The sequence below is a fragment of the Gossypium hirsutum genome, chromosome A07 (genome assembly GCF_007990345.1).
Source record: "Gossypium hirsutum isolate 1008001.06 chromosome A07, Gossypium_hirsutum_v2.1, whole genome shotgun sequence".
In the NCBI taxonomy this organism is placed as follows: Eukaryota; Viridiplantae; Streptophyta; class Magnoliopsida; order Malvales; family Malvaceae; genus Gossypium; species Gossypium hirsutum.
This window is the reverse complement of record NC_053430.1, coordinates 22974213-22983270: the sequence shown is the minus strand read 5'-3', so window position 1 is coordinate 22983270 and position 9058 is coordinate 22974213. Positions and strand designations below refer to the sequence as shown.

Here is a 9058-nt window from a genome sequence, read left to right as displayed (position 1 = left end):
AAACCACACGAAAGTGTGGAGAATATTGGGTCAGGCTGTGTAATCTACATGGATAAGGCTATTTGTGGGCTATGTGGGCCATACGAGCATGTGAGCCTACATGGGCCACAATTTGGGTAAAGGGCCCATTTTTACTGTTTGACTATTAAGGTTCCACGGGTCACCTAAGATGACTATGGACCTACTGTTGGGTCGGTAAGTGTACCTAGACCCCCTAATTGCTAAAATGACTAAAATGCCCATACATGGTAAAATGAGTGATATGCCCTTATGAGATGTATGATTATGTTTGAATATTAAATTTTATATATGTTGATCACATGTATGATATTATGACATGATGCATGATATGTTGCATAGGGATGGGATTTATTGTGATTGGAGGAAGTGTATTGTATTGTCAGCTCTGCTGCAAATACTGATTAGTGCCGCAACCGGGACTACTTGGAGTGTAGGGATGGGTGGGTTGATTTTATCCCCGCATGGAGTGTAGGGTTGGACGGAGACTAAGTGTAGAGGCTGGTGGGGTAGGATTTATTGATTGCATATCTGCACTGTACTGTTACTGAGATGGGCTCAGGCCCACATTGATACTGATATTGTAATGGGCTAAGGCCCTGACTGAAACTGAACCATGACTGAATTGGGCTTAGGCCCAGATTATATATGCTCTCTGGTTGACTCTCTGATATGGGATTACACATTGAGTTTTCGAAACTAACCCCTTTTGTTTACTTGTACAGGTAATCCCCAGGCTTAGGCGGATCGGTACTGCGAGGGACTCTAAGGTGGCCACACAACTGCACGGACTTTCTTATTGGGTTTTAAATTACAAATAATTTTGTTTTGGGTGTTTTAAATGTAATAAGGCCTCTATAATTTTTAATCTTTCAGTTTTGGGGTTTATTTAATTTGATGTATATCTGCTAGTAGCAGGATGCGGGTTTTCAGAAAGATAAATATTTTTTTCAAATCACCAAGTTTACGCAATATGTTTTTAAAAGCTTCCGCAAGAAATGATGTTTTAAGATTAATAACAAATTTAATATGGTTAAATTTTTGTCAAACGACTTCAGCTTTGAAAATGAATAGGATATCCTCAAATCTGTGCTAAAGATCACAAAGACATTAAATATAGAACGGGTTTTTCAATGATATTATACTTTGCAAAAACACTTCAATGTGACATCGCCAGATTTGGCCATAACGTCTAGGTCGGGTTTGGGGTGTTACATTTAGTGGTATTAGAGCCAGGTTACAAAACTCGACTGTTGATTTAGGTTTTCTCTAAAGTTTGAAATTTTCAAAAAGAACTGTTTTAAATGAATTGAAAGCATTTTGAAAAGTTTTACTAAATGTGTGGTACACAGAGTCTCCAGCGTCGATTCTGTAAGTCTTCTGAAATTGTGCTTGTTTTAAACTGAAATGCTGAGACTGCTATAGGTAGTAGACCGTACTAAAATACTTTATTTAGGGTAAACTAAAACTGTAGTAAGATTGGGATATGCGAAAACAAACTCTGAACTACTGATACTATGTTCATAAAACATTCTTAATAAATACGGAAACTATAAAACTGATGCATAAAATTGTTAATACAGATAAAGTATAATTTGATAATGAGCACCAGAGGTCCTCATGGACTGGGTACAAGGGGCCGCTGTGGAGGCCGTGGAGGCCGTGGAGGTGCTCGAGTTGGGTCTTCGTCATTTGGCCATATGGCGAATGTTGAAGCTAGAGAGGCACCAGTTTCACCTGTAATTGATAGTGGGTCTCATGATCATGCGGATGGGGACAACACATTGTCCCAAGCCATGTTACGGATTCTGGAGAGGGTCGCTGGACCCAATACTGGTGCTGTGGGCCATGGGTCAGTTATGGAACGACCCCGGTCCAATGGAACTAAGATTTTGAGAGGAATTGCTGGAGTTGCCCCTAATGTGGCTGAATATTGGATTGAGGCCATAGAAAGGATTATGGATGATCTCGACTGTACCCCCCGAGCAGAAACTAAAGGGTTCAGTGTCACTGCTGAGAGACGAGGCTTACCAGTGGTGGCTCACAGTAAAAGAGGGAACTCAGCCATATCGATCAATATGGGAATTCCTCAAGACCGCTTTCCAAGGAAAGTATGTGGGCGCTAGTTATGTGGATGCCCGAAGGAGGGAGTTTCTAAATTTGACACAGAGGGATAAATTAGTGGCTGAATATGAGGCCAAATTTTTACGACTTAGCAGTTATGTGCGTGGTATGGTGGCGACTGAGTACGAGTGGCGTGTTCATTTTTAGGATGGCCTCAGAGATAGTATAAGGGTTCTGATAGCTCCATAGAGGGAGCGAGATTTTTATACTTTAGTGGATAAAGTGAAGATTGCCGAGGATGTGAAGCGTGTTGAGTGCCAGAACCATGAAAAGGAGAGAGGTAGGAACAAGAGGGATTTGAAGCCCTCAAGTTTATTTTTGCGGCCTAAGAAAAAGGCCAAAGTTGATGGGCCAGTCAGAGTTAGGGCCCCTGTTTCTATTATTGGAACACAGCCCTGTGCGGATTGTGGGAGACGCCATCAGGGCGAGTGTTGGAAAAGGATTGGGGCATGTCTGAGATGCGGATCATTGGAGCATCGTATCAGAGATTGTCCACGGAGGCCCGATTAGATGCAAGCTACTGGTATGGGCACTGTTCAGCCACCGAGAGGTGTTTAGCAGCCACCGAGAGGCTGTGGTCAGGCCAGAAGTGGAAATGGTATGGGTTTTGGTCAGGGGGTACTGAGTAGAGGTACTGGTTGTACTGAGGTGAGGCAGCCAGCTTAGGTCTATGCTGCACGTCGTCCAGAGGATGTGGATGTCTCAAACGTTATCAGGGGTACGTTCTTATCTATAATATACCTTATACTGCACTGATAGATATAGGATCTACTCATTCCTATATAGCTTGTAATGTGTCTGAGACTTTGGATATCTTGGTTGAGAGTACTGCAAGTGAAGTTACTATGTTGAGTCCATTGAAGTAGTCTGTAAGAGTAGATAAACTGTTCAAAGATAAGCCATTAGAGGTTCAAGGAGTTATCTTTTTAGCGGATATGATGGAACTTCCTTTTAGAGAATTCGACTTAATTCTGGGAATGGATTGGCTGGTAAAACATCAAGCAAACTTGGATTGTGCTACTAAGAAGATGGTACTGAGAACTGCGGGGGATGATGAGGTAGTTGTAATTGGGGAGCATCAAAATTTCTTGTCAAATGTGATTTCTTTATTAAGGGCCGAGAAATTATTTCGTAAGGGTTGTGAGGCGTATCTAGCTTACATCGGTGTTTCAGACTCTGAGGTTTCTTTTGTTGAGGATACCAGAACAGTTAAAGACTTTCTAGATGTTTTTCCTGATGAATTACCCGGGTTACCTTCAAACCGTGAAGTTGAGTTTGGGATTGAGCTACTGCCTGGTATAGCTCTGGTGTCCATTGCCCCTTATAGAATGGCACCAAAGGATCTTGTGGAGCTTAATGCTTAGATTCAAGAATTATTGGATCATGGGTTCATCCGACCTAGTATGTCTCCGTAGGGAGCACCAGTTTTGCTTATGTAAAAGAAGGATGGATCCATGCGCATGTGTATCGATTATCGGTAACTGAATAAATTGACCGTTAAGAATAAGTACCCTCTACCGAGGATTGATGATCTGTTCAACCAGTTTTGTAGAGCTTTAGTTTTCTCTAAGATTGATCTTCGATCGGGGTACCATCAACTGAGGGTTAAAGAGACTGATGTTTATAAGACGGCGTTTAGGACTCGCTATAGTCATTATGAGCTCCTAGTGATGCCGTTTAAATTGACTAATGCACCAACGGCTTTTATGGATCTGATGAACATAGTGTTCCAGCCCTATCTGGATCGGTTCGTAATGGTTTTTATTGATGACATTCTGGTATACTCAAGGAATGAAGATGAACACGATAAACATCTCTGAGTTGTTCTGCAGATTCTGAGGGAGAAACAACTGTGTGCCAAGTTAAGTAAGTGTGAATTTTGGTTACGAGAAGTAACATTTCTGGGCCATGTCGTATTTGCTGAAGGAATTAGGGTTGATCCTCGGAAAAGTGAAGTTGTTCTGGATTGGAAACCGCCTAAGACTATATCAGAGATTCGTAGTTTTTTGGGACTGGCAGGGTATTATCGACGATTTGTTGAGGGGTTTTCATTGATTGTTGCACCTCTAAAGAATTTTTTGCGTAAAGCTGTGCCGTTTAACTGGACTGATGCACAGTAAGAGAGCTTTGAGAAGCTTAAGAAAGTTTTGATTGAGGCCCCTATCTTAATAAAGCTAGAGTTTGGGAAAGAGTTCACTGTCTACAGCGATGCATCACATGTTGGGTTGGGATGTGTGTTGATGCAAGAGGGTAAGGTGGTTGCATATGTGTCTCGTCCGCTTAAGACTCATAAGGCAAATTATCCGACGCATGACTTGGAATTGGCCGCAGTGGTATTCGCACTGAAAATTTAGAGGCATTACCTGTACGGTGAGAAGTGTATTATTTACACAGATCATAAGAGCCTGAAGTATCTCCTCACTCAGAAGGAGCTAAATCTTAGGCAGCGTAGATGGATTGAGCTACTTAAAGACTATGACTGTATGATCAAATACCATCCTGGTAAGGCCAATGTGGTGGCTGACGCATTAAGCCGTAAGGCTATGACTGATCTGAGGGCGATGTTTGCCCGTCTCAGCTTATTTGATGATGGTAGCTTATTGGCCGACCTCCAAGTTAAACTGACGTGGATTGAGCAGATTAAGGGTAAACAGTTGAAAGACGAGTCACTAGGTCATCAGTTCTAGCAAGTTGAGAGTGGGGATACTATGGAGTTTGGGCTAAATAGTGAAGGGGTACTCTATTTCCGTGGAAGAGTTTGCATACCGGAGGATACTGATTTGAGGCAGTCTATACTGTGAGAGGCGTATAGTAGCTCTTATGCTATGCATCCTAGTGGAAATAAGATGTACCGAGACCTTCGAGAGATATATTGGTGGCCAGGTCTTAAGCATAAAGTTACTAATTTTTTGGGTAAATGTCTAACTTGCCAGAAGGTTAAGGCTGAACACCAGTTACCTTCAGAGTTGCTTCAGCCAGTTAAGATTCCGCTTTGAAAGTGGAAGAGAGTGACTATGGACTTTGTTAGTGGATTGCCCCTAACGCCTACTAAGAAGGATTCGGTATAGGTCATCGTGGATCGATTGACCAAGTCTGCTCATTTCATTCCAGTTCGTACCGATTACTCTTTGCAGAAGTTGGCTAAACTATAAGTATCTGAGATAGAGAGACTGTATGGGGTACCGATTTCCATAATATCTGATAGGGATCCTTGCTTCATGTCTCGGTTCTAGAAGAAGTTACATGAAGCTCTGGGAACAAGGTTGGACTTCAGTACTGCGTTCCATCCTCAGACAGATGGTCAGTCAGAGAGGTGTGATAAAGATACTGGAGGACATGTTAAGGAGTTGTGTGATAGATTTCCGATGCAGTTGGGAGGACTACTTCTCGTTAACAGAGTTTACGTATAACAATAGCTATCAGTCTAGCATACAGATGGCCCTTACGAGGAATTATATGGTCGTAGGTGTCGTACTCCTTCGTGTTGGACTGAGTTGGGCGAGCAGCATGTTTTGGTCCCTGAGTTAGTTTCTAATACCAAGGATAAAGTTAGACTAATTCAGGATCATCTGAAAGTGGAATCAGACATACAAAAGTCTTATGCGGATCTGAAGTATAAGGAGATTGAGTATTCTGTGGGGGACTTCATTTTTCTCAAGGTTTCACCATAGAAGAAGGTACTGAGATTTGGACGGAAGGGCAAGCTGAGCCCTAGGTTCATTGGGCCCTACTGCATATTGAAACGTGTAGACCAATTGCCTATCAGTTAGAGTTAACTCTAGAGTTGGACCAGATTCATGATGTGTTCCACATCTCTATGTTGAGGCGCTACTGCTCTGATCCTGTGTATGTTATCTCGGTTGATGAGATTGAGGTTAGGCCAGACCTGACTTTTGAAGAGGAACCGGTTAAGATATTTGAGCGTGATGTAAAGATTCTAAAGAGGAAGTCTATTCCACTGGTTAAGGTACTTTGGCATAATCACAGTTCTGAGGAGGCCAAGTGGGAACCTGAGGAGGCGATGCGACAACAATAGCCTCATCTGTTCTGATCAGGTAAATTTTGAGGCCAAATTTTTTTTAGAGGGTAGAGCTGTAACACCCCAAAATCCTAAATAATTAGTTTTGTATGTTTGTGATACAAGTGTGTATCTGTTTCAGTGGTTAAGTGTTCTAGGTGTGTGTGTGAAGTCTTGGGTTCAAGCCTTGGCTTGTGCAAAAGTTTTGTTTTTGGAGGAATAAACCTTGTCTTTAGTCAGTAGGTCTTTTAAATTAATGTGTTTATAACATGACAGAAAAGGGCCTGCTAGTCTAAGGGATAAGTGGCGTGTGGTAGTTGATTGAGGTATGAGGTTCGAATCCTAGTAGGCGCGATGGAGTGTTTATTTTACTACTGTGCCGTGGAAGTGTTGTGGGTTGACCAAAACACTGAAGTGTTTGAATGGATTTTGAATTGAGTAGTTGAGAGGGCAGTGGACAGCATAGAGGGATTTTAGGAGAAAATCATGGGGAGTTAAGGTGAGAGGAGGTGGTGTGCCTAATTTGAACTTTAGACACTCAAAGAAATCGGTTTTGGGGAAGAATTTGGCTTTGGGTGAGTTTTAGTTTCGGTAGCTGTGCACCTCTTTTTTTGGTTGCTTTCTATCCTCACTTTTGGTTTTTCAAAATTACTTTCGGGTTCTTTTCTGCACTTTTTGGACAGTCGAATTCTGCTAGGGGATCATTCGAGTACTTTTCATTTTGTCTATTTCAGTTTTTGCTCTTCTCTCTCTACTCCTTTAGTAAACTGATAAACTGTAATTTATACATATTTTTACCCTATGCTTAACGTATTTTATGGATGATTTTCCATTAGAATTGGTGAATTCGATGCTCCTAATGCTTTAATTTCATGTTTTATACCTAGGAGAGCATAGAAGAGCAAAAAGAACGAGAAACGGGCCAAAAATGGAGAAAATGGGCCAAAGTACGAAATCAACACGACCTGGACCTAGACATACGGGCAGACCACACGGCCGTGTCAATTTTACAAGCTCGAATACAGCCTGAAGTAATCGAACACAGGCGTGTCCCTGCCGAGCCCAAGTTGACTCCAATTCAGAAAAGGCTAATTTTGAGGGCTCTTAGACATTCCAAAGCCTATAAATACACCTTAGAGGAGGAAGAAAATGACACACGGAGTAGGGGGTAAGGAATTACTCCAAGAAAGCTGATTGATCCATCTCAGAAGCCGGATTCATTATCAAGACTGAAGATCTCTCCTCAATTTCCCTTCAGGAGTTTTGGGTTTTCTTTACGTTTTGTATTCTTTATCATTCTGAGATGTTTTCTTATTTAGTTATGAACTAAAACCCCTAAACACCTAAGGGGAATGAAACCTAAGGCGAATTTTGATATTATTATCTGAATTGTATGATAAACACTTGACTTGTTCTTAATTATGTGTTCTTAATTCTTGTTTTGATATTCCAAGATATTGATTCAAGTTAAGCTCTTATTCAGAGGAAGAATAGACCCTGTCTAAGAGTACATTTGTCATAATTAAGCGGAGTTGATTGCGCGCCTAGAGATAGGGTGACAAGATTTTGTCGAATTAGGGTGAAACCTAATAACGGGATCCATAGATCGAGTTAATGCAACCCTAGGGAGTTAATTAGAAAGAGATTTCAATTATTCAACCTAGGGTTAGACGTTGTTAGTCTCGAGAGGGATAATAACATAACTTAGGGATGTCTGTGGAACAAGTTGAATGAATAAATCGTTCGATTCGGAGCCAGAATAACAAGTAAAGTCTAAGTGGATTTTTCCTTAGGTATTGCCTTCATTTAATTTTATTATTATTACTTATTAACTTACTTTCTTTCTCTTGGCAAGTTTTTATAGTTTATGACTAGAAGAAATCCGTCAGGACCATTACTTTTTGACAAAGCTTACGATACATAGAGAACGAGCAAGAAGACGATACTCAACCCCCAACCGAAGAGTGGATGAAAACCAAGGCAATCAACTACCTCCTGTAATTGCGGTTAATCAAAATCCTGCTCCACGCACTATGTATGATTATGCTAAACCTTCTTTAACAGGAACCGAATCAAGCATAGTTAGACCTACTGTAGCTGCAAATACTTTTGAATTAAAACCTAACACTGTTCAAATGATATAGCAATTTGTTCAGTTTGATGGTTTGCAGGATGAGGATCCTAACGCTCATTTAGCCAACTTGTTGGAACTATGTGATACATTTAAAATTAATGGTGTTTCTAATGATGCTATTCGTCTTCGGCTATTCCCTTTTTCATTGAGGAACAAAGCTAAACAGTGGTTGAACTCGTTATCACGAGGGTCAATTACTACTTGGGAACAAATGACCGAAAATTTTTTACTAAAATATTTTCCGCTGGCTAAAATGGCTAAATTACGTAATGATATCTCTTCTTTTGTGTAGATGGATTTAGAAACACTTTACGATGCATGAGAGAGATACAAGGATCTTTTGAGAAGGTGCCCCCACCATGGGTTACCGATTTGGCTCCAAGTTCAAACATTCCATAATGGCTTGAATCCTTCGACTCAGCAAATGATTGACATAGCTGCTGGCGGAACCATCAACAATAAAACACCTGAAGATGCTTATGAGTTCATATCACTGAATAACTATCAGTGGCAAGTTATAAGGACAAAGCCAACGAAAACAGCCGGCGTTTATAACGTCGATTCAGTTACCATGCTCTCTAATCAGTTAGAACTCTTGAATAAGAAAATTGGTAGTTTTCTTAGTTCATCACAGGTTCACCCAGTGATGTAGTGCGAAGCAAGTGGAGGTGGAACAAGCCACTCAGAATACCAACCTTATGGCCACAACATGGATAACGAGCAACTAAATTACATGAGTAACAATCCTCGACCTCAAAACAATC

At 41.0% G+C, this 9058-nt stretch overlaps 1 non-coding gene across 1 annotated transcript; it reads right to left on the bottom strand.

Annotated features, from left to right (window-relative positions):
* Positions 1 to 8553: 8553 nt before the first annotated feature.
* LOC121204432 (small nucleolar RNA R71) lies at positions 8554 to 8660 on the bottom strand. The gene has a single exon (XR_005899357.1). It is a non-coding gene; the product is annotated as a small nucleolar RNA R71 (small nucleolar RNA).
* Positions 8661 to 9058: the final 398 nt, after the last annotated feature.